This window comes from Plecotus auritus (assembly GCF_963455305.1).
Source record: "Plecotus auritus genome assembly, chromosome: 4".
Taxonomy (NCBI): Eukaryota; Metazoa; Chordata; class Mammalia; order Chiroptera; family Vespertilionidae; genus Plecotus; species Plecotus auritus.
The window spans coordinates 1,669,951-1,697,763 of record NC_137775.1 but is presented as its reverse complement, the minus strand read 5'-3'; the positions used below and the strand labels follow the sequence as shown (position 1 = coordinate 1,697,763).

Genomic DNA, 27,813 nt, shown 5'->3' with positions numbered 1-27,813 from the left:
GCACAACAAAATGCCCAAAGCGGGTACTGCCCCGGACCGAAAATGAGCCACTTCTCTAAGTAATTCTATTTATTGCAGCGGGGATGGTGTTTAAATGCCTCAGTCTGAATGGAAGGGTGCTCTGAGTACGGTTGGAAGGGTCAAAGGCAATAAAGTCAGACTAAAGTCAGTGTTTTGATTTTTATTGTGCTAAGGTAGAATTAAAGCTACAGGTCAGGTTTGAGGATGTGCAGTTTTAATAGGATGTCAAATGACCTCCAGTAAAGGCATAATTAAAATAGAAAACCCAGACAAACCTCTACCTATTTAATCCTTCATAACACACAAACCTGTACGTATCCATGGAAAATAGATTCCAAAAATATAATAATAAAATGTGTAATAGATGCAGTGATTTAGAATAACAGAATCGAAAACACTGGCAATCCTATTACAGGATTGATACGTGGTAAGATATAGTTCTTATTCCAGGTTTCTTCATTAATGAATTGCTACTTCTGGTATTTTCTTTAGAAGTGTGCACAGGAACAATCCATGTTGTTCAATGCATTTGGGAGCCAAGGTCACTGGAAGGAGAGAGATTAAACACAAGTCATGAGAGTTTCAGTGTTGGAAGAGAGCTTAGAAATCAGCTACAGCCCTTGGCATGCTGTCCGTGGTCCTGAATATACAGGCCTAGGGCAGGACTGGGAACAGCGGGGACAGAATAGTGTATTTCCCTACCCCCAACTTTGCGCTGCAACTTAAATATAAATACATAGGAGAGGTTGTGTTCATGTATTAAAATATGACAGAACAGAAATATGACAGTATGTGAAATCAGTTCTGGGCGTTGTAAAATGCAAGTAACTGTTGCATTTGTTCTACAAAAGTGTAAGAATTAAAAATGTTACCAAGATAGAAAATAATAAGATTTATTAAAAGTGCAAACCGAGACTCATGTTCCACTATCACATGAGACTTTGTCCCCAGCAAATCCACCATTTAGTCCAAAGTACATTCCATAGAGCAATGCCCCACTCCACGCCCCTCCCCCCCGCACATGCAGATGCTCCTTTTGAGTTTTATTGTAAGAATGGTAATAAAGGGTGAACATAGGGGCATTTGCTTTCAGCACACAAAACATTCGCTACTCATATCACCAAAACCTGTGTTTCACCTTTCGTTTCCAACATGCTGTCTCTAGCAACGAAAGGCAAAATCTAATCCGAATTAGTTAATTCTTCTTGGCTTTAGACCACGCTCTCTTGTTTACATAGAGGAAATCTTAACACCAAGAGGTACTTCTTCATCCATCCAGGAGGAGTTAAATCGTCAGGCATGCTTTTTATAGTCTAGCTCCCAGCTGTCGCCAAGACTTAGCTTCAATATTTGTGGCACGATTTGGTTTTTGAGCTTAATTGGGGAGGTGCTTTCTTCTAATTACCTTCTTCAACACAGCCTCCGCAAAGGACCCTCTCCATTCCCACCTCATCCTCACGGCCACCAGTGTGATGCTGTGGCCTTCACAATGTGTCATGTTGAAGTATAATTACTGTAACAACATGTATTGCTAGTCAAACATTCCAAGTTTATTCAGGTTTTAATTTGTCCCCTTTTATGATATATTTATTAAATTATATGAGTTGTGTGTAATAAGCACAAGTGGATTATGTCTTAGGCACAGTTCCATTTAGCGCGACCTTTCTTCTTGTTTTTTTTTTTTGTTTTTTTTTAACTAGAAGTTACTCAGTCTCTCATGAGTTCCTGGGCCATGGGAAGTCAAGATAATTCTTACCTTCTTACCGAAAGCAAAGCTAAGACCCCACAACAACACGCAAGTCTAGGTTGGAGTCCAGTAACACGGGACACGAAGAAAGCCTTGAGAAACTACCTCTAATGAAAACTTAGCAACAAAACCTCCGTGTCTTAAAGTGGAAGGAATGGCACTCAATGTAAAGGCTCAGTTTTAATGCATTGGGGGAATTAGCTATATGTGCACAGTATGTGTTTGTCTGTGTGTATAGCCATAGGACCAAAATACCCTACATGTACAAAAATATGTACGTATACAATACATTTCCTGTTACATATAATGTTATGGAGAAAAGACCTATTAAAATGTTTTTATAATTTATATGATGAACTTTATAGTTTTTGTGTTTATGTCAAGGTGCATGTCCTTAAGATTCATTTCCTACTTTGAGGCATTAGCACATACAAACAGTGTCTGAGTTTTACATGTAACGTGAAAAGAAGTATGTATATAATGGATATAGGAATAGATCATTGCTACTGATGGATGCTAAGGAGAGGGATGAAGATGAGACCTGCTGTTTCAATACATCATTTACATTAGGAAATGACCCCGTTTGAACCATATATACCGAGTGGAGGACTGAGAACAGTAACGGGAAAATTCAAATAATTTTTATTACTTTTGTCTTCATTCCTCTATTGTGAAATCTTAATGCTTTTTGTATTATAGCTTAAGCTTACTCATCAAAGACTTGATAAGGACCTAGTCTATGCTTTACCCTGGAAGTGCTTTGAGGAAAATTTCTATAAAAATTAGCTCTCTTTCCTCTGGGCAATTTTTACAAATTACCAGAATACCAGACAAAGGCAATGCATGCTTCGGTGGAAGTGCACACAGTGCTAAGAGTAGATGTGCAGGAGTGTCATATCTCAGGCGCCTGTGAGGATTTGCACAGCAGAGTCACTGTGGTAAGGAAATTAAGGAAGGTTCCCTGCAGATCCTACTCATGAGCTAGGCCTTCAAGCTCACATAGGATTGTAGACAAAGATATTACAGATAAAAAGCCAGCAAGAGAAAAATAGCAGGTCATAAGCAGGAATGTGACAATGTTCCAGTGTGACAGGATTGCTCTACTTTATCTGTTCTCTATATGTTTTGTCATAAGATATTCTACTTTCTGAGAGTGTTCAGAAACTAGGGTCTGTGAATGAGGATTTTTATAAGAAATGACATAGCAAATACCAGATTATAAAAAAAAAAAAACAGTCAGGAAATCCAGATATGAGAATTTCATTGTGTAAGAAGATAACATGGAAGGCTTTAGAACAAGGAGTATTAGATCACGTTTTCCCAGAGGCCTGGAGCGGAGGCTGGAGGGGGTGAGAAGTTCAAATGCCGTCACGGAGGAGTAGCACTGCTCACACTTGTGGGACACTCAGCCCAGCTCAGCACTTCCCAACGAGCACCCTTCTCACCAACACTCAACCACTGAGCCAGCAGGCTGGGAGGGCCACCCTTTAACCTTCGCAGCATCCGAGGGTGCTGCCGTCTCCAGCTGAGAAAACAGAAGCACCACGGAGGATGCTGAGAGGTAGAGAGAACAAGGAGCTGGACCATCACCGATGAGGATGCATCGTGTGACTCTTCAAATACTAAGCACCGGAGCTCCGAGGGGAGAGAGCTTTTGGCTTAAACCAGGGGTGGGCAAACTTTTTGACTCGAGGGCCACCATGGGTTCTTAAACTGGACCGGAGGGCCGGAACAAAAGCATGGATGGAGTGTTTGTGTGAACTAATATAAATTCAAAGTAAAGGAGCGGAGGGAAGAGCAAGAGAACCGGATAGAACAGCCGGATCCGGCCCGCGGGCCGTAGTTTGCCCACGGCTGGCTTAAACTCAGCACGGGCGTGAAGCTCCACTCAGGGCTGTGGCTTGTTATCTTGGGTTCCTCTACCTCCCACTTCTCCCAGTTCCCACAAACAGCTCCCCAACCTCGGCTAGTCGTTATTACAACAACCTGTTAATCATTTTGATCTGCTAGGAAGAGAAGATTGGTATGCTTGTCAAATGGATGCAAGACAGAGGCAAGTCAGCGGCCGCCCGGGTGTCTTCATCCATATCTCAGTTTTAAACTATTGAGCGGGTCCCCTCGTTGCTGAGCACCTAAGGGTCAATGGGATGAATGCGGCAGGCAAACGTCTACACTGTGAGTCCCTAAACAAAAGATTGTCAACGGACAGAGCAAATTCCAGGCAGGTTCTACCAAATCCGAAGGCCCAGACGGCCAGGCCTGATGAAATGTGAGGAAAGGGGTGGCAGGTCCGAATTGTTTCCATATGAGTCGGAACTTGGGGAACCATGTTCAGGAGACGGAGGTGCTCCCCAGAGTGTGGGTTTTCGGTGTTTTCTGACAACAAAGAAGGCACCACAAGCTGTCAGAGGCGCATTTCCTCTGCAAAACCCCTCAGGATTCTTGCTTGTTTTTAACTGGTTAACTTCAACCTGAATTTTAATCTCTCCCAAAAGGATTACTGAAATTTTTTCTAAGGTTTTAGTGAAATTAAGGATGTGAACAGTTCTAAAGGTTATTTCTCTAAGCGCTGTCGGTTTAAGTAGCTTAATAATGCCAAACCCCGCTGCTGAGGGCACATGCCAGGCTTCCCTGGGTCACAGGAGGCGGCTCACCTGCTGGTGGAGGAGCCGAAGAATGGCTCCCACACAACGGGACACCCCAGTCCTCACCCTCCACTGGAAGCAAAAGTTAAATCCGCATGGAACTAAAAATAAAGCTATGTCTATATTCTGAATTGAAAATACGACTGTGGGGTGACAATAGGTTTCTAAGAAAGCAAACAAGAAAACACAGGCCATAAAGCAAAAATTGACAGTTGAGCTCCCTTGCTGTGGCTGGTGGCATCATCCCGGGCACCGGGGGGTTGCGGTCAGGGCACCTGCCGAGTTGCTGGCTCCATCCCTGCTGGGGGGCGTGCAGGAGGCAACCGACCAATGTTTCACTCTCACATCGATGTTTCTCTCTCTCTCTCTCTCTCTCTCTCTCCCTTCCTCTCTCTAATATTCATTAAACTCTTATTTAAAAAAAAATTCGAACTTCCTCAAAATTAAAAATTTTGCTCTTTAAAGGACCTGAAGAGCATTATGCTAAGCGAAATAAGCCAGTCAGAGAAAGACAAGTGTCACATGATCTCACTCATATGTGGGATCTAATGAACAAAATAAGCTGATGAGCAAAATAGATCCAGAGACATGGAAGCATGGGACAGACTGATGAACTTCAGAGGGAAGGCGGGGGTTTGGGTCAGGGGTTGGGTGGGAAGAGGTGAACTGGGGAACTTATATGCGTATATAAGTTCATATATAACCCATGAACACAGATAATAGTGTGGTGAAGGCCTGGGGGTGGGGAGCAGGGCAGAGAGGGTCACGGGGGGCGGGGGGCGGGGGGACATCTGTAATGATTTCAACAACGAAGATAAATTTTAAACAATTAACTGACACGGAAACGGTGCAAGTTCCTCCGCCGCACCAACCTCATGCCCGCTGTGGGCGGGCACTGTGGGAAGTTCTGCTGGGCAACAAAGAACTGACATCACCGCAAAAACCTTAGAGGAAAACACATCCAGGGAAGGCTCAGACATCTCACGTAGCAGAATTTTTGCCAACTCATCAAAACAAAGGAAACAATAACCAAATGGGAGCACAGCCAGATAAAACGCTTCTGCACAGCAAAATACACCGCCGTCAAAATGAACAGGGAGCCACTGTCTGAGAGAACGTATGTGCCAGTGAGACATCCGATAAAGGGTCAACCTCCAAAATATTTAGGAACTCACACAACTCACCAAAAGGAAGACAAACAATCCCATTAAGAAATGGGCTAGGAACCTGAATAGACACTTCTCCGAAGAGGACATACAGACGGCCAAGAGACATAGGAAAACATGCTCACGTCACTGATCAGCAGAGAGATGCAAATTATAACCACAATGAGGTACCACCTCACACCGGTCAGAATGGCTGCCATCAACAAATCAACAAACAACAGGTGCTGGCGAGGATGCGGAGAAAAGGGAGCCCTCGTGCCCTGCTGGTGGGAATGCAGACTGGTGCAGCCACTGTGGAGAACAGTAAGGAGTTTCCTCAAAATATTAAAAATGGAACTTCCTTCTGACCCAAGGATCCCACTCCTGGGAATATATCCCAAAACCCCCAAAACACCGATCAGAGAGAATATATGCACCCCTATGTTCACAGCAGCACAAAAAAAGCTCAGATCTGGAAAACAGCCCAAGTGCCCATCAGTGGATGAGTGGATAAAAAGCTGTGGTACATTTACACCATGGAATACTACGCAGCTGTAAATAAGAGGGATCTCTTACCTTTTGGGTCAGCATGATGGAGCTGGAGACTATTATGCTAAGTGAATAAACCAGTCAGAGAAAGACAAATATCATATGATCTCACTTATATGTGGAATCCAATGAGCGAAATGAATTGACCAACAAAATAACACCCAAGCCGAGAGGCATGGAAGAGAATGACATACCTCGATGTGGAGTTGGGGGGACGAGAAGAGATAAACCAGAGAATTTATGTACTTACATGCACGGTCCACGGACACTGGCAGTAAGGTGGTGACGACCTGGAGTGGGTGGGTAGGGGCTGGGAGGAGGGGAGGTGGGGGGGAGAAATGAGAGACATCTGTAATACTAGCAACAATAAAATACATACATTAAAAATAGAAAAAATAAAATCACAAGGAAAGCACATTTTTTCAGCTTCAAATGGAAAAGTATATCAATTCTCCTTTTTGCCTAGACCAGTGGTCGGCAAACTCAGTCAACAGAGCGGCAAACCGCAGCTCGAGAGCCGCATGTGGCTCGCGAGCCGCAGTTTGCCAACCACTGGCCTAGACCTATACCGAAGGCAGCAGAACTGCTTAGAAGCAGCGTTCCTGGAGGCTGGGCGATGGGAACGAAATGCTTTCATCATTTCACGTTTTCAGTGAGAGAAGTGAGTGATTTAGGAGGTTCTTGGTCAGAACACGAGGCAGGGACTCAGGGACAGTAAGCGTTTCTGTCCTGCGCGCTGACAAAAGCCGGGGAGACGGTCTTACGTGTGAGCTGATTAAGCAGGAGGGAGTCACCTCCCCAGTTTGGCTCAGTGGATAGAGCGTCAGCCTGTGGACCAAAGGGTCCGGGGTTCCATTCTGGTCAAGGGCACGGACCTCCGTTACAGGCTCCCCCCAGGCCAGGGCTCGGTCGGGGCCTGTGCAGGAGGCAGCCCATCCATGTGTATCTCTCACATCGATGTTTCTGTCTTTCCCTCTCCCTCCCACTCTCCCCAAAAAATCACTGGAAAATATCCTCGGGCGAGGATTAACAAACAAGCAAATAAATAAACAGGAGCAGGAGGGCGGCGAGGGGAAGCAGAGGCCAGGGCAGGTTTTGATGGGAATGGCTCTGCCCTCGAACATCCACCTTCCTGTCCACGGAGCCAAGAAATCAACTCCCAGCAGCCGTTTTTCTTTCTCTTTTTTAAATACATGCCTAGGAAGTAAGCTATGCTCCCAACAGGGGTGGGGGGGAAGTGTCTTTGCCGATTCTCAGTTTCAATCAGTCCATGGCCAGGAACGGCCATACGTAAACATGGCACACGGTCAGGAACGGCCATACGTAAACATGGCACACGGTACGCGGGCCGTGTGTGCGTTGAACATGAAGCTGAACTCCAGCAATCAGCAGCTCCCGTGTGGGGGGCTCCCGGTCGCTGCCGCGTGTCCTCAGGAAGCCTTCCAGCGGTGCCGGCTGACTCGGTAGGGTCAGCTCCGCCCACGATCTGTTTTCCGGATTCCTCAGGGCACCAAGGCAAGCCTTCCTGCCTTTTCCACGCAGGGGTCCTCAAACTTTTTAAACAGGGGGCCAGTTCCCTGTCCCTCAGACCGCTGGAGGGCCGGACTATAGTTTAAAAAAAAACTATGAACAAATTCCTATGCGCACTGCGGGCCGGGACGCGTCGGCTGCTAAGCAGGACAGGCAGCGGCACCCGGCGGGCCGGATACATGTCCTCGGTGGCCGCACGTGGCCCGCGGGCCGTAGTTTGAGGGCCCCTGTTTAGAGCTCTGACCAAAACACAAACGCTGAGCCATGGCAACGGGCTGCTTTGCTCTGAGAACGCTGCGAGGTGGCCTTGGTGCAGAGACTGTGAAACCATGTCCGCAGGTTCAGCGGAAGCACGGCCATGCAGTCTCATGCATGTTCCTTCCCATCGGTCCGACGGCGGCCTGGCCCCTCCCGCTCGGCGCCCTCACCGGGAGCAGCGGCCGGGACCCCGGCATTTCTCGGGGCGGGGGGTGTACCAAGCCCGGGATGAGTCTTCCGTTTTCCTCGCTGGCCATGCTCTCCTGTGCCCGGAGCAGCGATGGGGAAACCCAGATGGGGCTCCTCGCCCCCCTGCACAGCTGCGGGCTGGCAGCCGGGACACAGGGGTGCGGCGCTCACCCCAAAGCAATGCCGAGTGGGGTGAAGGGATGGCGCCTCGCTCCCGGGGAGGACAGGCCCCCCACCAAGCGCCTTTGCTAGGAGCGCTGGGCGGCTCCCCCGTCCCGAAGGCCTGGACATCTGACCGCGACACACGACCTCACCTCCCGACCCGCTTTGCGGCCTGCCCGCGGCTGCCTCTCCCCCGGCCCTTCCCCAGCGCTGCCCACTGGCCTCCGGGACAGAGCCCTCTCCGGCAGCTTTCCCGCTGACCAGTCTCCCCACCAACCACCTTACCGTGGGTCACCGTCCGGCTCCCTCTTCCCGTCCCCAGCGCAGGACACGCCACGGCATCACGCCTGCCCACTGCCCGGTGCTCAGGAGACGGCCATCCGGGTGGGCTCTGTCGGGCCAGGAGGGGCCCCCCAACGCTCCCACTGGATGAGAAGGGAGACTGCTATCAATCCCAGCATGCCCTGCGGCTGACTGGCCCTGGCCACCAATCCCAGCATGCCCTGCGGCTGACTGGCCCTGGCCATCAATCCCAGCATGCCCTGCGGCTGACTGGCCCTGGCCACCAATCCCAGCATGCCCTGCGGCTGACTGGCCCTGGCCACCAATCCCAGCATGCCCTGCGGCTGATTGGCCCTGGCCATCAATCCCAGCATGCCCTGCGGCTGACTGGCCCTGGCCATCAATCCCAGCATGCCCTGCGGCTGACTGGCCCTGGCCATCAATCCCAGCATGCCCTGGCCATCAATCCCAGCATGCCCTCCACCCCCCCCTCCCTGACTCATGAAGTCCACCTGCGGCCACCAGGCCTCCCCCCAGCCGGGTCCTTTCTGCCTGTTCTTTCTCAGGGTGAGTTTTCAAAACAAGTGATGGAGGTCCAAACACACAGGGGCGGGGAAGGCACTTGGAGTGGGTAATCGGCGCCTGGAAATAATGGGGACGCCTCGTTTTCCCGGCGCCTTGTTCCGGCCTGAGACCACCGGCATCAGCGGGCAGAGGGCGAGCACGGGCGGTCCAGGGAGGAAGCACGAAGGCCTGATGAGATAGGCAAGGCCCGGCCCCCTGGGGCGGCAGGAAGGCCACGTGACCGGACCATGCATTCACATCTCATCCGAAAGCTTTTAAAGCGAAAATACTGACTTTACAAATGTGCGTCATCGGTGAGAGTGTAAATCATCGCAGGTTTTTAAAAAACAGTGTACCCTTAAGTCAGTAATGAGATTCCCAAGAATTCATTTGAAAGAAACTGTAATAATATATATCATTAACAGCATTATTTATAACAGAAAACAAAGCACCAATAAAAGACAATGGTTAAAATGCGAATCTATAATGAAATTGTATGCAGTTCTGTTAGGTAATATTTTAAATGTTTAATTTAATAAATAATATTTAGGAATGCTTATTTATCATTTTAATTTAAAACATGATTTGTAGTTCTGTAATATACAATGTCATGGATATTGTATATTACAGGGTTACCCCCTTGTTCTCTATGTATATATTTGTATAGCACATTTTTTCATTATATAAACATAAGTTTATTTATGTGTATTTGCATAGAAACTACTAGATATAAATACAAAACTGTATTAGTAATTGTTTTCTTGTAACAATTTATAATTGTTTCCTTAATTATTCTTATGTCTAATAGACTCTACTATGAGATTATGTTTTTAAAATTAGAACAGAAAGGAGTAACAGCATAAATGTATTGTTATTACTGCAAAAGAAGCTAATGAGTTAATACCCGCATACAAACTGGTACTTTTGGCTTGCTTCTAATTGTGCTGAGACCTCGAAATGTGATGGAGTGCATAGCACACACTCAGGCATAACCTCGTTACCACATTAGCATAAAGGCAACCCAATCCTGACAGGACAACTGATTTACTCCAAGAGTGAGTTATAGTTAGAAGCTGCTCTGAGCCAGCACCTCAGTGATGTCAGTGGACTTAACAGAAGATGGTGTGCAGCCATCGACAATGCTCAGGGAAGCGCTGCATCAAGCAGTCTACAGTGATGGGTTAGAAAGGAACAGCGCTTCCCACGTTTACTGAAATCAAAGATAGAGGTAGATAGATAGATAGATAGATATAGTATATAGATGATAACTAGATGTTAGGTAGATAGATAGATGATAGATAGTAGATAGATAGATAGATATAGTAGATAGATGATAACTAGATGTTAGGTAGATAATAGATAGATGATAGTAGATAGATAGATATAGATAGATAGATAGATATAGTAGATAGATGATAACTAGATGTTAGGTAGATAATAGATAGATAGATAGATAGATAGATAGATAGATAGATGATAGGTAGTAGATAGATAGTAGATAGATAGATAGATAGATAGATAGATAGATAGTAGATAGATAATAGGTAGATAGATGATAGATAGATAGATAGTAGATAGATGACAGAAGATAGTAGATAGATAGTAGATAGATAGATAGATGATAGATAGATAGATGATAGATAGTAGATAGATAGATAGATAGATAGATGATAGATAGATAGAGAGATAGTAAGTAGATAGTAGATAGATAGATAGATAGATGATAGATAGAGAGATAGTAAGTAGATAGTAGATAGATAGATAGATAGATGATAGATAGTAGATAGCAGATAGGTAGATAGAGAGAGATAGGTAGATGAGAGATAGATAGATAGTAAGTAGATAGTAGATAGATGATAGATAGTAGATAGATAGATGATAGATAGTAGATAGGTAGATAGTAGATAGATGAGATATAGATAGATAGTAAGTAGATAGTAGATAGATAGATAGATGATAGATAGTAGATAGATAGTAGATAGATAGTAGATAGATAATAGATAGATAGATAGATAGATAGATAGATAGATGAGAGATAGACAGTGGATAGTAGATAGATAGATAGATAGATAGATAGATGATAAATAGATGCTAGGTAGATAGTAGATAGAATATAAATAATCTATATATATAAAAGCCTAAGTGACCCGTCGACCAGTAGCTATGACACGCATTAACCACCAGGGGGCAGACACTCAATGCACAGGCATGGAAACAAACTAACAAATCTCAGAGGGAAGGGAAAGGGTGGGAAGAGATTAACCAGAGAGTTTATATGCATATTAGAGGCCCGGTGCATGGATTTGTGGGGTCCCTTGGGCTGGCCTGCAGGGATCAGGCCAAAACCGGCAGTCTGACATTCCCTGAGGGGTCCCAGATTGCGAGATGATAACTAGATGTTAGGTAGATAGATAGATGATAGATAGTAGATAGATAGATAGATAGATAGATAGATATAGTAGATAGATGATAACTAGATGTTAGGTAGATAATAGATAGATAGATAGATGATAGGTAGTAGATAGATAGTAGATAGATAGATAGTAGATAGATAATAGGTAGATAGATGATAGATAGATAGTAGATAGATGACAGAAGATAGTAGATAGATAGTAGATAGATAGATGATAGATAGATATAGTAGATAGATAGATGATAGATAGATTGATAGATAGATAGATATAGTAGATATCTATCTATCTATCTATCTATCTATCAGTCTGACATTCCCTGAGGGGTCCCAGATTACGAATCCGTGCACAGGGCCTCTAGCACAACTAGAAAGGGAATATAGTTCACGGTGGACGTTTTATTTGCACCTTTGATTGGTTCACTGTCACAATTATTCTCTCTGTGCTGGAAAGAGAACCCGGAATTAGAGTTTCTGAAAATTCATTCTCTGTTAGTCTCTGAGGGCTGGTATCATACAAGACACTTCAGAACAATTAACCTGCTAATGTTAATCAGTAACGAGTCCCGAAGGCTCATCATCAGTGAATGAAATGCACTGTGACCTCTGCCCACACACAGCACCTCCCCTTCTCCCTTGGAGAAGTTTCCCCAGCGGAGGCACCGCACACCTAAGAGAGAGTGAGCGTCTCTACAGCAACCCCTGCTCCGCCTCTGAGCTCCCTGCCTCCTGAGCAGATCAAGAGACACTGTCTGCTCTGCGAGATTTTCTCTCTCCCTCTTCAAACAAAATATGGAGAGAATGTGACGCCTTCAAAGGAACAGCCTGGAGAACGGTATTGCACACCACCGAGTCCCTTTAAAGCTCCGGTCCCGCAGAAGGACTTGGTGCGATGCCTTCGCCACGTTACCTGTGACCAGCCATGAGGTCACCTGCTCCAGGAATTAGAATGTGCGGGGCGCACCGCCCTCCCCGGAGCAGGCGAGCTAGAGGCGTGGCTGATGGAGAACCGTGCGGCCAGACAGTCCGAGCGGCTGCCCTGAATGCCCAGAATGCACCATGCGGTGGACACCCAGAGGGCAGAGATCTGGAGGGACCATGCATTTCTCAGGCCTTCTGAAAAGCCTCTATTGGCCACCCCCCCCCCCGAGTCACCTGTGCGTGCGGGAGCCCAGCATTGTCCCGGCTGCCTTCCCCACCGCGGGCCCGGCCGGGGGCCAGGGCGTGACATCGACAGCCTCCAAGTCCACCCCTAGTGACCTCTGTGGCCATCGTCCACTCAGGCTCAGTTACCAGCGGGGACACTTGAGCCCTGTGCTTGGCTGGGCCTTCAAGGGCAGTGTGGAGAGTCTAGAACAGCCTTGGGCAAACTACGGCCCGCGGGCTGGATCCGGCTGTTCTATCCGGTTCTCTTGCTCTCCCCTCTGCTCCTTTACTTTGAATTTATATTAGTTCACACAAACACTCCATCCATGCTTTTGTTCCGGCCCTCCGGTCCAGTTTAAGAACCCATTGTGGCCCTCGAGTCAAAAAGTTTGCTCACCCCTGCTCTAGAAAGTTCCCTATGATTTGATGCCTGCTTCCCTGGCCACTCTGGGGAGATGAGAGGAAGAGAATACGGGGGATGTGAGCTCTCCCTTTCACCCACACTCCAGGAGAGGGTCCCAGGCTCACACAGAAGCTGGGCCTCACGTGGGAGCCGATTACCAACAGGATGCACGTGACTTCAGCGAAGGTCGCAGTTAAGCTGCCGGGAATAGTGCCTGCACGTCACAAGAACTTACCACACGCTTGTTATCATCACCCGCTCAGCGTTGGGAGTAGAGCTATAGTCACAGGCCCGTGAACCTTTAAGACACGCTTGATACAAATGTTTGCTGTTTCTTTTGGAAAGATGGTACCAATTAGAATTCCAACCAGCAGTCCGCACGCTTTTACTCAAACAGGTGCCCTGGCCAGATGTGAGCAGTGACGCTTCTTCTTCTTGTTCATCCTCACCGAGGGTACTTTTCCATGGATGTTAGGGAGAGGGGGAGAGAGAGGGAAAGACAGAGAGAAACATCGATGTGAGAGAAACGCATCGACTGGTGGCCTCCTGAGTGCATCTGACCAGGGCCCAGGCTGGGGAGGAGCCTGCACCCAAGGTACGTGCCCTTGATCGGAATCCAACCCGGGGCCCTTTGGTCCGCAGGCCGACGCTCTGTCCACTGAGCCACACCAGCTAGGGCAGTAGCAATGCTCTTTACAGTAGTTTCCAAGCTGATCTTTGAAAATGCCGTCTTCGTTTTTCATGTCTTGGAATCTAGTCAGGGTGGCCTTTGTCTTTACCGAAATTACTGGCCTTTTGTGGTTTTTGTTGTGAGTTATTTGTGCTTGTCCTTTGGCAATGCCTCTCTTGAGGTTTTCCTTTGAATTCTTTAAACCTGGGGACACAAATTAGACTGATTGGCAAGAAAGGAACCGGGGTGAGCAGACAGTCCCTCTGTAGGGAGCTCTGCCGGGGGGTGGGGTGGATGGCAGAGAAGCTGAGGCTGCTGAGTTCCATTTACGGAGACCACGCTGTACCAGGCACCTGCATCAAATCATTTCATTCATTTTTCAAAAGGAAAGCTGAGGACCAGGGGTCGGCAAACTCATTCATCCACAGAGCCAAATATCAACAGCACAACGACTGAAATTTCTTCTGAGAGCCAAATTTTTTAAACTTAAACTTCTTCTAATGCCACTTCTTCAAAATAGACTCGCCCAGGCCGTGGTATTTTGTAGAAGAGCCACCCTCAAGGGGCCAAAGAGCCGCATGTGGCTCGAGAGCCGCGGTTTGCCAACCATGGACCTAAGCAATGCAAGTTACTTTTTTAAGGTCACATGAGGTCACAGCTAATCAGCTAGCTCTTTCCTGCTGCCTTCAGAGCTCAGCACACAGGCTCTGGGGCCAGAAGGCCGAGTTTTTGTTCCAGGGTCTGCGGTGTACTAGCTGTGTGCCCTAGGGCAAGTTACTTAACCACTCTGTGCTTCCAGTTTTCTCAACTGAAGATAAAAATCCTATCTCATAGGATTACTGTAAGGATTAAGTGAGGATTATACTAAGAATGAGATGAGGCAGTACAAGCCATGGGAAATGACCTATCAATTTCATCTGTTGGTTTATTAGAATCTCTGCTTTGCATGTAGATCTGTTGATGAGTTTTATAACCCACCCTTTTTCTATCGCTGTAAATATTTTGGAGCCATGAAATTAGGGATGTGATTTTTATCATCTTGGTAAAGTTTTGCTCTTATCATTAAGAAATATTTTTCTTTATTCTTAATGAGCTTCCCCATAACTTTTTTTCTTATAGCTTTTTTTAAGACACTATTTTTGTCATTTGTCTTATTTCTTCCTACATTTTTAAAAAATATGTTTTTATTTTTAAATAGGAAAGGAAAGAGAGATAGAAACATCAGTGAAAGAGAAACATCAATTAACTGACTCCTGCACGCCCCCTAGTGGGGACAGAGGCATGTGCCTGACCTCAATCAAACCTGAGACCTCTTAGTTCATGAGTCCATGCTCAACCACTGAGCCACACTGGCCGGGATCTACATTTTGACCCGTCCAGGCTCTGGTATTTTAGGTACGGAGTTCCTAAAAACAGCACAGAGCTAGATTTTTTTCACCCACTTAGAGAATTCTTTTCTTTAATAGATGAATTTCATCCACTTAAATTATAAATTTCCTCTAAGTCTGTAATCTATTTTGTTAATATTATAAATAGTGTTTTCTTCTCCATGATAGTCTCATTGGTTATTTTTTCTGTAACCTGAAGGCCATTGGTTGTTGTGTGTAAAGTGTATCTCCTGCTACCCTGGTGGGTCAGGTGAGTTTTATTATTGCTTCACTCCTGGGATTGATTTTGTCTCTTTCTTCCATATTTCCCTGATTTCTATCAACTCTGGTTGATACACATGTACACAGAGATTATATACATTCTGTTTATATTTGTTCAAATTATATATATCCAGATTTTATAGATGTGTATATATATGTGTGTGTGTGTGTGTGTGTGTGTGTGTGTGTGTGTGTGTGTATTATATATATTCAGGTTATTTATATTCACATATTCAGACGATATCTTTCCCATCAAATCCATTTCCTTGCTTCCGCAGAGTTTCCGTTTTCCTTCTCCCTCCAGCTGCCCGGCCTCTGAGAGGCGCCTCCTGACAGGCGGGAAGGGAAGCTCGCTGAGGAGTGTTTCTCTGAGGCCACAGCCCAGGGCTGCCCCTCCCACCACCCGATGCCAGGCCCCACCAATGCCAGCATTAGACTCGGGCGACTCCCTGCTTGGGAGAGGGCTTTTGTCTCTGTTCCATTTAGTTCCCACTCCCTGCTGTTTGGTTGTTGTTGTTGTTGAGTCTCTGAAGCGCCCCCTCCCATTTTCCACACCTGATGTCTTTGCGATGGTGATGGAAGCGCTTCTGGAATTCAGCATTTACTTCTTTGCTTTGGGGTAATTGAAAGTTCTAGAATGCTCTCTGTCCCAGTGATTAGAATGGTGGGACTCTACTCATGCTCCTTTATGACTGCATAGTTTTTCTGGGGAGACGTAGGAAGAGACTCATTCAAGTCATGACCCTTATCCCCTGGACACCTTATCCCCTATTCCATCAGCTGAGGACATGCGCTTCTCCTAAGAACAGACGTGGCCATGGTCATTGCTTTAGAGACACGCTGTCTTTTCTGTTTGGCAGATGTTTAGACATTTGTCTACATGTTACATGCCCCGTGGTTTCCCGTGGCATGCCTATGAGCAAATTTTTTATTCGTTGTGATTGCGACTTGCGCTTTTTCACATAGTTGATTCATGTCTTTTTCTCAATTCCTGAAAATGTTCTCACTATTATTTTTTCTTTCTGTAACCCTTCTCTAAGACATCGATGCATAGCCCACAGACACAGACAACAGTGTGGTTAGGGCCAGAGGGAGGGGAGGGCGGGTCCTCGTGAAGGGAGGCAAAGGAGGAGGGGAATGGGGGACATCTGTAATAATGTCAGCAATAAACATGGAAGCTAAACTTCAATTTCTATCCCAATGTCCTTTCTTGATAGTTACAACATCTGAGTTTTTACTTGTGTTCAGTACAGCCATGGCCATGTCAGCAAATGTTGGCCAGTGAGCAGGGAACTTGGGAAATCCTTTCACTTCTGTCACCAGTCACACCACTGAATCATGAGGAGTTAATGCAGCAGGTGAAATACTGCTTATTCCCAACATCGCCATCCTGTAGAGGTCATTGCGAGGTCAGTGAGGGGCATTCAGCCCCTCTCCACCTGGCACCTCGCCTTCCGCTCTGTTCTGTGTGTGAACAACTCGTGGGGTGACATCAGTCAGCGTTGCCTGATCCGCATGGCGCCGTCACGCAGGCCCGGGGGCCTGGGGAGCTGCTCTGTGTCTGGAGACAGCAGGTCTTACCTGACACCCAGCAGCCGTTCGCGGCTTGTTGACCTGAACCGATCCGGTCGCGTTCTCTGCCTCAGTTTCTTCCGTCGTGAGATGGATGGAGAGTCGGCGACCAGAATACACAGGGCACGTGTCCGCGCAGATCCCGAGCGGAGGGGCTTTGCCCTGAAGCCCTGCATCGGGCTGAGGTCCGGCGGGTTCTCCTCCTCTGGTTCGTCAAACCTTTCACGTCCTTACGCTCCAGGTGACACCGAGATCTGCAAACACAAGGTCATGTTAGAACCCGGCGTCTTGACATCATCTCACCTAACAACCCAACACACTCGCTTCTCAGGAGGAACATGAGAAGTGGGGGCAGGGACTACAGGGAGCCCAGGCCTCCCCACCTCCTTCCAGTGTTCCCATCCCCCCACTCACGTGATCCGCGGGCTCAGAACATGTGCTCCCCTAAAGACCTGGCATTTTAAACTGGGTTTCCTATGTTTGCTGTTTATTTTAAAAATCATATCGTTTTCAGTCTCCAGTTATTCTCTTCTGCTTTCTGAAATTAATACAAGAAACATCGATACATGCTTAATTTCTAGAATTAAGTGTACACTAACAATCCCATATATACCATACATGTTCACACACAAAATTAAGGCCCTTCATTAGCATTAGCAATAGGTTCTTGTGTAATTAGCTTCAAGCAAAGAGGGAAGCCAACAGCTGTCCACTCCCATTTAAGGTTGTATGTATTGATTGCTTATTATCTCAAACTCAGGGTTGCTGCCAAACTCATACTTTGCTTTGAAACATCTTCATTCTGTAAAGATGCCAGCTGCCCTGGCAGCTTCAAGGTGGACTGTGACGCAGACACGGAGATGAGGTGGAGACAGAATGAGCAGCTGATTCTCCTTCATCAGGACACTCAACGTGGCTATCATTATTCCTCTTCTTACTTCAGAATCTCGCATGCGGTCCGCTCCAAAACGGACACATTTCAAATGGAAAATTACTGGGCAACCGCTAAGTACTGGGTAATTATACGGCTGCGAGGTGGCTGGTGGGGGGCCTATCATTTGAGGCAATCACTGGCGACGCGTCCTCGTTCGCACAGGGCAGAGGAGGAGCGGGTTTGCGCTGACGGACGCCTTTCCAGTCCCCGCTGGCTGCCTCCACAGACAACACTCCGCTGCCCATGTGTCCTGACTAGTACAATGTATGCAAGTGTGTTGGGCTGAGAACGAGTCACTTGTGTGAATAGAAGACAGAGGAAGCAAAGCCGGGCAGTGTTAGCATACGATTGTGACCTCATGAGCACAGATTTTGTGAATCTTAGAGGTTTCTGACCAGCAGTGGCCCTGAGGCGGTTCATTGCCACCTCCACAGGCACCCGCCCCACCCCAGCCCACCCCCGCCCGGGTCATTGTGTAGTGGGATCTGCTTCCACCCTCTCTCTTCTTCTCGGTTCTACAGGACGGAGGCCGTCTAACAGCAGGTCCAGGGAACTGGTTTACACCAACGCGGCCTCCCCGGGCCAGGCCGGCAGGCGCCACGCAGGGTGCGAAGTCCTGGTTCACCGCGAGGGGAGAGGAGCCGCTGTCCCGATGGGGAGCACGCGTGCCCTGGTCGCAGGACCCCGTGCCCAAAGCAGCCTGCGGCCGAGCGCACGCCTTAGCCAGCGCAGGTGTCACTCACCCGTGTTGCTGAAGAGGACAAACAGACATACTTCTGGTTTACTGGGAGTGTTTGAGCTTGCTTAGGAACGCTTGGCTGTATAAAGAGAAAATGTGAGAACTGTCAGTCTTCACGGGCATCTGGCTTGTATTTAAAAAGAAAATCCCTAAAAGTCAATTAAAAGAGACTCCTTAGGAAATGTAACGGACTTCCAGTAAAAATTAAAATAACACGAACACCTGGGCTTCTTGGTCCGACTTTTCCATCATCGTCTCCGCCGCCCACGCCGGCGGCATGTGGCAGTTTTGCAAGCTGCCGAGAACTGCACTGCGCTCTCCCGTGGATGCGCGTCCCCGTGTATCTCCCTGCGACGTGACCAGAGAGTCCCCGGGCTGCCAGCACGGAACACGGAAGGTCCCTTGTATCCTAAAGCCAGGGGTCCTCAAACTACGGCCCGCGGGCCACATGCGGCCCGCCGAGGACATGGATCCGGCCCGCCGGGTGCCGCTGCCTGTCCTGCTTAGCAGCCGACGCGTCCCGGGCCCGCAGTGCGCATAGGAATTTGTTCATAGTTTTTTTTTTTAAACTATAGTCCGGCCCTCCAGCGGTCTGAGGGACAGTGAACTGGCCCCCTGTTTAAAAAGTGTGAGGACCCCTGGTCCAGAGCTTCGCCAGCCCACGTTGTTCTGAATGCCGCAGCCGCACAGCCGTCGGGGGCATGGGGATGGGCGGCCTTCGAGCCGGCCGGGAGCTGGCTTCCCTCCGGCGCCTTGGAGAGAAGTCCTGTAGTTGACGGACAGGATGAGAGGGGCGGGCTCCTGGCGGAGTGAGCTGCTCAGGCTGACCCTGCCCTGGCCCCGTTGGCACACCTCCTTGCTCAGGGATGTCGAGGTCGATGCTAGGCACCTGCTCGAACTGGCACACCCTCCTGCGCCAGCTTCCTGGCCCGCAGGACACGGAGATGCCGTCGTGTGCTTCTGCGTGGTCCCTCGGAGACGGAGCTCTGGCCTCAGTGGTGGGTGAAGCACAGCCCGTGGCGGAGACCAGCCTCGGCCTCGGTGGGAAGCGGCTCCCCGTGGGCACGGTAACCAGCCCTTCCTCCCGCCGGGACAGCCTTTATCTTTACTTATGTGAACATACCCACGCAGTGCGACTCCTTCCCATGAACCCACCGTGGGCGACCAACGCCACGTCCCATATGGCAAAGGGCCCTGTGAGTCATTTATAGAAATATCTTCATTCGCACGCACTTTGACGTTGTGAACTTCAGAGAAAGCCCCGTCCAGTTCCAAACGTTGCTTGAAATGTCGCTACGTCAATAGATTTTGCTACTTACTGAGCCGGAATCAACCCTTCTCAGCGTGCCCACCTTCCTCACGCCCTTCCGGGCGACAGGGATGCCCGCATGGCAATTGCGGGCAAACACAAGGCCACAGGGCGCCTGTGCAGACGAGAAAACGGAGGGGAGGCTCTGGCTGGTGTGCGGAGGGGCGACGTAAGGCACCACGAGACAGTGTCAGAGCTCACACTTACTCAGCACCTTCTGTGTGCCAGGGACTGTCTAATCCTCACAGCAACCTATGTGACATAGGCAAGCAGGTAGGCAGGCAGGTAGGTAGGTAGGCAGGCAGGTAGGCAGGCAGGTAGGCAGGTAGGTAGGTAGGCAGGCAGGTAGGCAGGCAGGTAGGCAGGTAGGTAGGTAGGCAGGCAGGCAGGCAGGCAGGCAGGTAGGCAGGCAGGCAGGTAGGCAGGTAGGTAGGTAGGCAGGCAGGTAGGCAGGCAGGTAGGTAGGCAGGCAGGCAGGCAGGCAGGCAGGCAGGCAGGCAGATAGGCAGGCAGGCAGGCAGGCAGGCAGGCAGGCAGGTAGGTAGGCAGGCAGGTAGGCAGGCAGATAGGCAGGCAGGCAGGCAGGCAGGCAGGCAGGCAGGCAGGCAGGCAGGCAGGCAGGCAGGCAGGCAGGTAGGCAGGCAGGTAGGCAGGCAGGCAGGTAGGTAGCTAGCTAGATTCCACTTTCAAATGGAGAACTCACTGAAGGTCATACCCAGAGGAGAGGAACTCACTCAAGGTCACACCCAGAGGAGAGGCAGCCTCCGACACAGGCAGTGTGACCCCGGAGCTGGAGATCTTAGCCCCGCTCCAGACTTCCCATCAGACGAGCTGGGGCGGCGCTGGATGGAGGGTGGAAGCAGAGCCCACACGCACTTGCTGGCGCTGGATGGAGGGAGGAGGGAGACTTCTGAACAGAAGTGTGGAATGTGGTCCCGCAGGCAGTGTCCAGGGGTTCCAAAGCCAAGGCCGGTTTGCAGCACATGTTCCCAAGAGCCCCGTGGGGAGAGACTTCGGGGCAGAGAGGGGCCGGAGCAGCACCCGGAGGAGCTGCCCCCAGGGATGTGCATGAGCTCAACTGTCCAGCACGCACTGGAAGATGCAAACCTTGACACAACCAGGGCCTAGACCTGCCTGTCGAAGGAAGCGTGAACGTGAGCAAAGCCGGAGGCCATGGCCATCTGTGAGGCCTGGCCACATGCAGCCTTCGGGCTTCGGGCCAAGCCCAGGATGGCAGAACAGGACGAGAAGAGGCAATTCCCGGTGTGAGTCAAGCACCAGCCTTCGGCCAGGTGGGACCTGAAGAAAAGCAAGGCCCTCCCACCTGACTCGCAGCCGGCGCTCGGGCATCTCCCACCCGGAGACACGGCTCGCCTCCTCACCCACCAAAGAGCCTCGGGTCCAATGAGCGCCTTCCTCTCTTCTCAGGAGAAGTGGCCTCAACACATTTTTTTAAATATTCTGGACGGGGTGGGCGCCATCGAAGAATTACGGTGGAAACCCTGGTGACCCCAGTGGATAAGCCCGAGGTCTCTGTAGACAGTTCTCCGTTCAGGCCACACGGAATGTCCTCAGCTAAACCCTTTCTGCTTAGGGATTTGAACAAGCACCAGCCACAGGCCCACGTAAGCTGCTTGGTAATTCGGTAAACGGGTCCAAGAGTTCCCATAGCTGCGTCTGGAATCCAGGTTCCGGGCAGGGGTCGGGGGGACCTCATTAGCTGCAGTTAATAACATTGGCACAAATCGCCACCTTGGAGCAAGCCTCTTACAGCGGGGACAGCCCATAATCTCGTCTTATCCACGCGGCCTCCATCTCATTAGACACTGTCGCCCTACATTAGCCGTGGCAGAAGCCCTAGCACGTGGTGCCAGGAGACAGCCGGAGCGGAAATGCTTTAAACTGGAGAAAAGGTGCTCAAAGAAAGCATGCCCTGGACTTGAACCCAGACTCCCCAACACCAGACATGCTGATTTGCTGAAGGGCTTAATTTGGACACATTTTCTCTGTGACTCACTTGTAAACCCTCTAGACTTTTCCACCCAAGAGTCTTCCTGTGTGGTGGTTCCACCATCTGTGTAGACCAGGACTCAGGCTCGACACCGCACAGGGACTGTGGTCTGGTCATTGTCCTCTCCTGCCTGGTCTCACAGGGGCCCTGTCCCAGCCTCAGTTCAGAGGAATATACACTAATAAAAGAGAAAGATGCAAATTAACCATACCTCTGCGATGCCCACCAGCCAATCAGGAGTGAGTATGCAAATTAACCCAATAAAGATGGCGGGTTAATTTGCATATGCAGGTGTGGAGCGAAGACTGAAGTCTGAAGATAACTGAAGACTGAAGAGGCTTGGCTTCTCCGCTGTGGCTGGAGTGAAGGCCTAGGTCCTGGGTGCCTGAGGAAAACCGGTGCCGGCAGCCAGGGGAAGGAAGGCCTATTGCACGAAGGCCTCTAGTAAATCTATAACTGTCCCAGCTCCAGCTCGGCATACTCGGTCGGCTACAGGCCACAAAGAGATCCAGATTACGAAAGTATAATTATTTCCTATAAGTATTGCAAGGCATATGGGGCATCCCCACTTATTACAAAAGAGAAGTGGATTAGAACCTTTCCTACTTTCACTTCATGGGGCCACGTCGGGCAGCACAATGGGTCTCATTTTCCAAATAAATCCATGCATCAGTAGGAGGACCAATCCTATTCGGTCCATTCACAGTCACAGTCGCTCTAGGATGGTCCCCGTGATCCCACCCCCGTTGCACTAGGGTTGGTCCAGGTGACCAATAGGAGGTGAGGACAGTACAAATGCCACTTTGCTGCCTCCTTGCATCAGGGATGAGGATCTGCTTCCTAATTGTAACTCCGGTCTAGGTCAGTGTCTATTAGACCTGCCCTCCTGGAGCGCCACCTTCTCCTGTCACAGCAGAGCAATCAGGTCCAGGTCTCAGGCTTGTTTCTCACAGAAGCTGTGAGATATTCTTGGGGCCTTGTCAGCCCCATGGCGATGCTCACAGACACAGTCTCGGCAATTGTTCTAACACTGGGCGCATATACAACCTAGGGTAACAATGGTGCTTTTATGGAGGTCATAGAGTGACCACATGATTTTTAAGAAATTATTTTCAATTTTATGCCTAGATTAGAAACAAGCGTTAGTATATTATTCTAAGATAGGGTTTCCTTCTCAAAATAGGATGGTCGACTTCAAAATCATATTCTTGAGCCACATTCCAGCACACAAGAGTGTCTTGTTTGGGGAAGTGAGGTTTTTTTCTGTTTTTTGGGGGGGAGGACGGGGGGAGACAATCATTATTTTCATAAGTTCTGTAGCTGCCGAGTTTGGAAACCAGTACTTTCAGAGGTGGCCCCAGGGTATGATGGAAGAAAATACATTTTTCTGCATATCCTGACACCGTCTACGTTTTTTAATGCAGCGAGTGGGGAAAGGAACAGGAGGTCACTGCTTGGTGCTTTCAGACCGCCTTGGGGCCTCCCCCTGTTCCTAGGTGCCAAGCCCCCCACCCCTTCCCCACCCGGGCACTGCCCGCAGCTCCGCCCAGAGCGCCCGCACACAGCCCTGCTCACCGTCCCTGCGGGAGGGCGATGGCCTCTCCTCCTCGTCCCGCGCTCTCTGTTCTCTCCAGAATATCACGCTACGGACCAAAGGGTCAGTGTGGAGAGTCTGGGAGGGAAAAGTGCTCTCGTCAGGAAACCACCGACGGCCACCATCCCGCCCCCCTCACCCGCCTCCGCCCCGTGCCTCAGAGCCTCAGATCCAGCGCGGTCATCACCGGATCCGACGCCAGGACCTAACAGCACCCCTTCCCTCCTTCAGAGTCAAGACTGAAGCCGAGTGTGCGGTGATGGAAGTGCATTCAGATTCCGTCCCAGGCGCCTGTCTTCTCCATCAGCGAAGAGCATGTGACATGTGGACGAGAAGGGGGTGGAGGACCCTTTCTCTGCGGCCTGTCCGACCCAGGGGCCTCCTGAAGAGACGATCTCAGGAGGCGTGTGCGCCACCCCCCCCCCCCCCAGCCTCGGCAGTGACCCCAGCTGGGCCTTCAGAGCCTCCGTCTGACTGGGAGGCTGTGCGACGTGGTGGGGCCTCGGCATCTATTGACGTCCTAACCCGCCGCGTGTGCTGTTCGCTGGACGCAGCCAGCGCTCTGACCCCGTCCCCATCTCCGTCTGGTCTTCGAGGCGCCCTCTTTAAACGGGGCGAGCCCAGGGCCCCTCCGCAAACACGCACAGGCATGACGTCGGGGCAGCTCCTTCAGACCCAGGACGTGCCTCGTCTGCCAAGCCTGGTGGTTCCACGTCCCACCCATCTTGGTTTCAGAGACCCAGGGGCCGCAGGCAGGAGGCCACGCTGGGTGAGCCGGCAGGAGGGGGCGCCCAGGGAGGGAGGGCACTTCCTGCCTAACTCGGGGGCCATCGGAGAGTGCGTCCCTGTGCCGGCGGCCAAGGGGGCCTTTCCCAGCCGCGGGAAGCTGGAGGGGGCCTGCCTGGCATCGCTGTTCTCAGCCCCGAAGGGCCTGCATTTCCGGATCCATTAGCAAGTAGCCGGTCTTCCTGGAAGAATCACTTCCCAGTCCCGAAAGTCGTCTTATTCATGTTTGCGGGAGCCGATGCGACTGGACAAACTGCCCAACCCACGTTTTCTCTAAATCAGCCGGGGGCAAACTATGGCCCGCAGGCCGGATCCGGCTGTTCTATCCGGTTCTCTTGCTCTCCCCTCCGCTCCTTTACTTTGAATTTATATTAGTTCACACAAACACTCCATCCATGCTTTTGTTCCAGCCCTCCGGTCCAGTTTAAGAACCCATTGTGGCCCTCGAGTCAAAAAGTTTGCCCACCCCTGCTCTAAATTATGTGAGCACGTCTGACTGCTGGCAACCAGCGACTGGTGATCCTGCCCGAGTCCCTTCACAGCAAACGCCAAAAGCAGTGAATCCGTTCTCCTCACTCCTCAGGGCCCCCCGCCCCGCACCCCCATGTCCCTCACTCTGCCCCATCCAGGGCTGAGCCCGGCCTGGCCCCGAGCGTGATCAGCCCCAGGACAGGTCCCAGCAGACCTGCCCCGACACGGAGAGCGCCGATGCGGGCTGCTCGGAGGCGTCCCATCGAACACCCTCTCCATGCATGTCTGCAGACGGCGACTGACAAGACACGCCGTCTGAAAGACCCCATTGGCGCCCGGGAGCAGCCGGCTGACAGGACGCGTTGTCGGGGCCCCGGCTGCCAGGCGCGGGCAGCTCCTGTTTCTCCCTGAAGCATCACGCGCGGGTGAGTAATGAGTGATCTGAAGAGGACCGGGCGGGGTCGTGTTTGCAGCGACCTGGACCTGTCAGCCAGCCGCTGAGACTGTGGACGGCGTGTCACTCCCAGACAGAGCGACATGGATGGGGTTCCTGCCCCAGGCCCCCTGGAGACCTCGATGAGGGCTGATTGCAACAACACGGTGCTCGCTCCGCTGTACGCACGCTCCTCCGGTGCAAGTCGGCAATCGGTGTGGAGAGTCTTCCACACGGAACACCGCGGAAGAGGATGCTGGCTGTGGGACGGCTGGTGACCTACAGAGAACGAGGCAGAAACTGTCCTCCGTCGGTGGGAAAGTTCAGGGAGTCACGGACTCTCAGAGTGGAAAAGACCTTCATCCCTGAGCTGCTGACCAAGTTCAGGGCCAGCACTGAGCACACAGCACCTCCTGGCCCAGAATCTTCAGGGCACAATGCAGGACAAGCTCCTGAGGTGGGGAGGGGGGAGGGAGGCGCTGCAGGGTGGGGAAGCAGAGCTGCCGAGAAGAGGAGGTGTGAGTTCCCAAGAGGTTATTTGATTTGCCCGATATTAGTAATCAAGACGCAGAGGTAAAGCTGTAATAAGGGTTTCCCGGGTTTCAAACAAGCTCTTCTTAGTATTTAACAAACAATGAACTCAAGGTTGAGCAGACCATCCCATTGTTCCAGATACCCTAACATGCATTTCCAGATCCAGAATATCCAGCGAAACATGAGACCAACATCCAATCAGTGCAGCGTGGAATTACTTATGCTAAGTTACGTTTTCTTTTTACGACATCAGCTCACTTCCATTATCTCGAGAATAAGATGGTATTCTTGGAGGCCAGTGAGTGAGCCTCTCGTCCCCATTCAAGAGCTGAGACAACTGAGAAATAAGCAAACGAGGCGACGTGGTGGAAAGCCAACGTAACATCTTCAGATGACAAACTAGACGGAAGAGTATTCAGGCCACAGAACTACTTAGCTTCGTTCACAGAATGGGGAGGCGAGGCCAACCAGTAGCAGGCACCCTTCCCATGGTGTCCATGGCCAGAAGTTTCCACGGAAGAGCGGGTAGTAGACTAGGGAGCAAAGGAGAGCCCGTGTCCCAGCAGGTGCCTCCGTCTCCGGCAGAGGGAGGTACAGCTGTGCTACTCCTGCCGGGATGTGCTGCTCCTGCCAGGATCTGCTCCCCAAGAACTCACACAGGAAGTGAGGAAGCGGGGAGGGGCTCTGTAAGAAAGCATCCTCTACTTGGAAGGAGACTTCAGGAGTCGGGGGCAACAGCTTTTCTTCCTAGACCCTAAAAGTAACCCCGTGCCCCTGAAAGCTGTGATGGAGGCTTCCATGGTGCTACATGGGTGTAATTCTTTATTAGAACCGCTGAATGCATTTTGCCTGATGTTAGCCCCAGATCAGTCCATATATATACACACATATATACACTGTGCGGCCAGACTATGATGATCTCTGAACGCATAATAATCTGGCCACTCAGTGTATATACATATATATTAGAGGCTCGGTGCATGAATTCATGCATGGGTGGGGTCCGGCCAGCCTGGCCAGGGGGAGGGGACAAGGGCGGTTGGCCGGCCTGCCTGCTGGTCAAACTCCTGGTCGAGGGGACAATTTGCATATTAGCCTTTTATTATATAGGATATACACTGAGTGGCCAGATGATTATGCGTTCAGAGATCATCATCATCTGGCCACTCAGTGTATATGCTGTGTAATAGATGCAGGCCCTCCTAGCACACCTGTTTAATATTCTCCTTGTCTGCAACTTGTTTCCATCTCCCTCCCTTTCCTCTCCTCTCCTCCCCTCCTCTGCCTTTTCCTCCTCTTCCTGTTCTTTCTCCTCCTCCTTCTCCTTCTGGTTCTGCGTCTGCTCCATCTCTTTTCTCTTCTTCTTGTCCTCCTCCCTGGCCTTCTCCTCTTTCTTTGCAGGTGGTTGTTGCCATCATCAGATCCCCGAGTCTCACATCTTATTCACCCCTGAAAGCCACCTGGGATGTTTTAATAACGAGGTGAGATGCTAAATAAATAAATACCGGCTTTCCCTCATAAAGCGAATACACCCTGACAGGCAATACGTCAAGGAGGCGTTTTCCACACACCACAGCGCGCTTCGTCCCAGGAGTTCCGGTTGTCTGTCAAAATCAAAACACAACACTGAGCTTTGCTCTCCACACTGGAGCCGTCATGTGACCACCAATCGCTCTCCGTTCTCCGCTCCCAAGGTGCGTGAGTCCCAGAGTAACTCCCCAGAATAGATACCTTTTGGGCATTTGCACCTGAGAGTCTACAGGATTCTCAAAGGCAACATATTTTCAACGGAAGTGATGGCCTCCCTTTGAAATCTTTCCCCATAAAATTCCCTTTTCACGGAAATATCTTTGCCCTGCAGCCTCCAAAAAATGCAGGCATCACCAGTTTGTCAAACACAGCAAAATATACACTGAAACGAGTGTTTCGTATTGCACATGAAGGTGATGTTTGAAAGCATGCATGGAGCCTGGCTAGAGTGTCTTAGTGGTTGAGTATGGACCTATGAATTACTCATGGTCCAATTTCCGGTCAGTGGGGGCCGTGCAGGAGGCAGCCGA

The 27,813-nt window shown here is 50.0% G+C and overlaps 1 long non-coding RNA gene across 1 annotated transcript; it reads right to left on the bottom strand.

The window, feature by feature from the left end:
* Positions 1–438: 438 nt before the first annotated feature.
* LOC308246373 lies at positions 439–8,641 on the bottom strand. The gene is made up of 3 exons (XR_013960408.1): positions 8,532–8,641; positions 6,358–6,417; positions 439–566 (listed from the first exon to the last, which is right to left on the bottom strand). It is a non-coding gene; the product is annotated as an uncharacterized lncRNA (long non-coding RNA).
* Between the last annotated feature and the right edge of the window lie 19,172 nt (positions 8,642–27,813).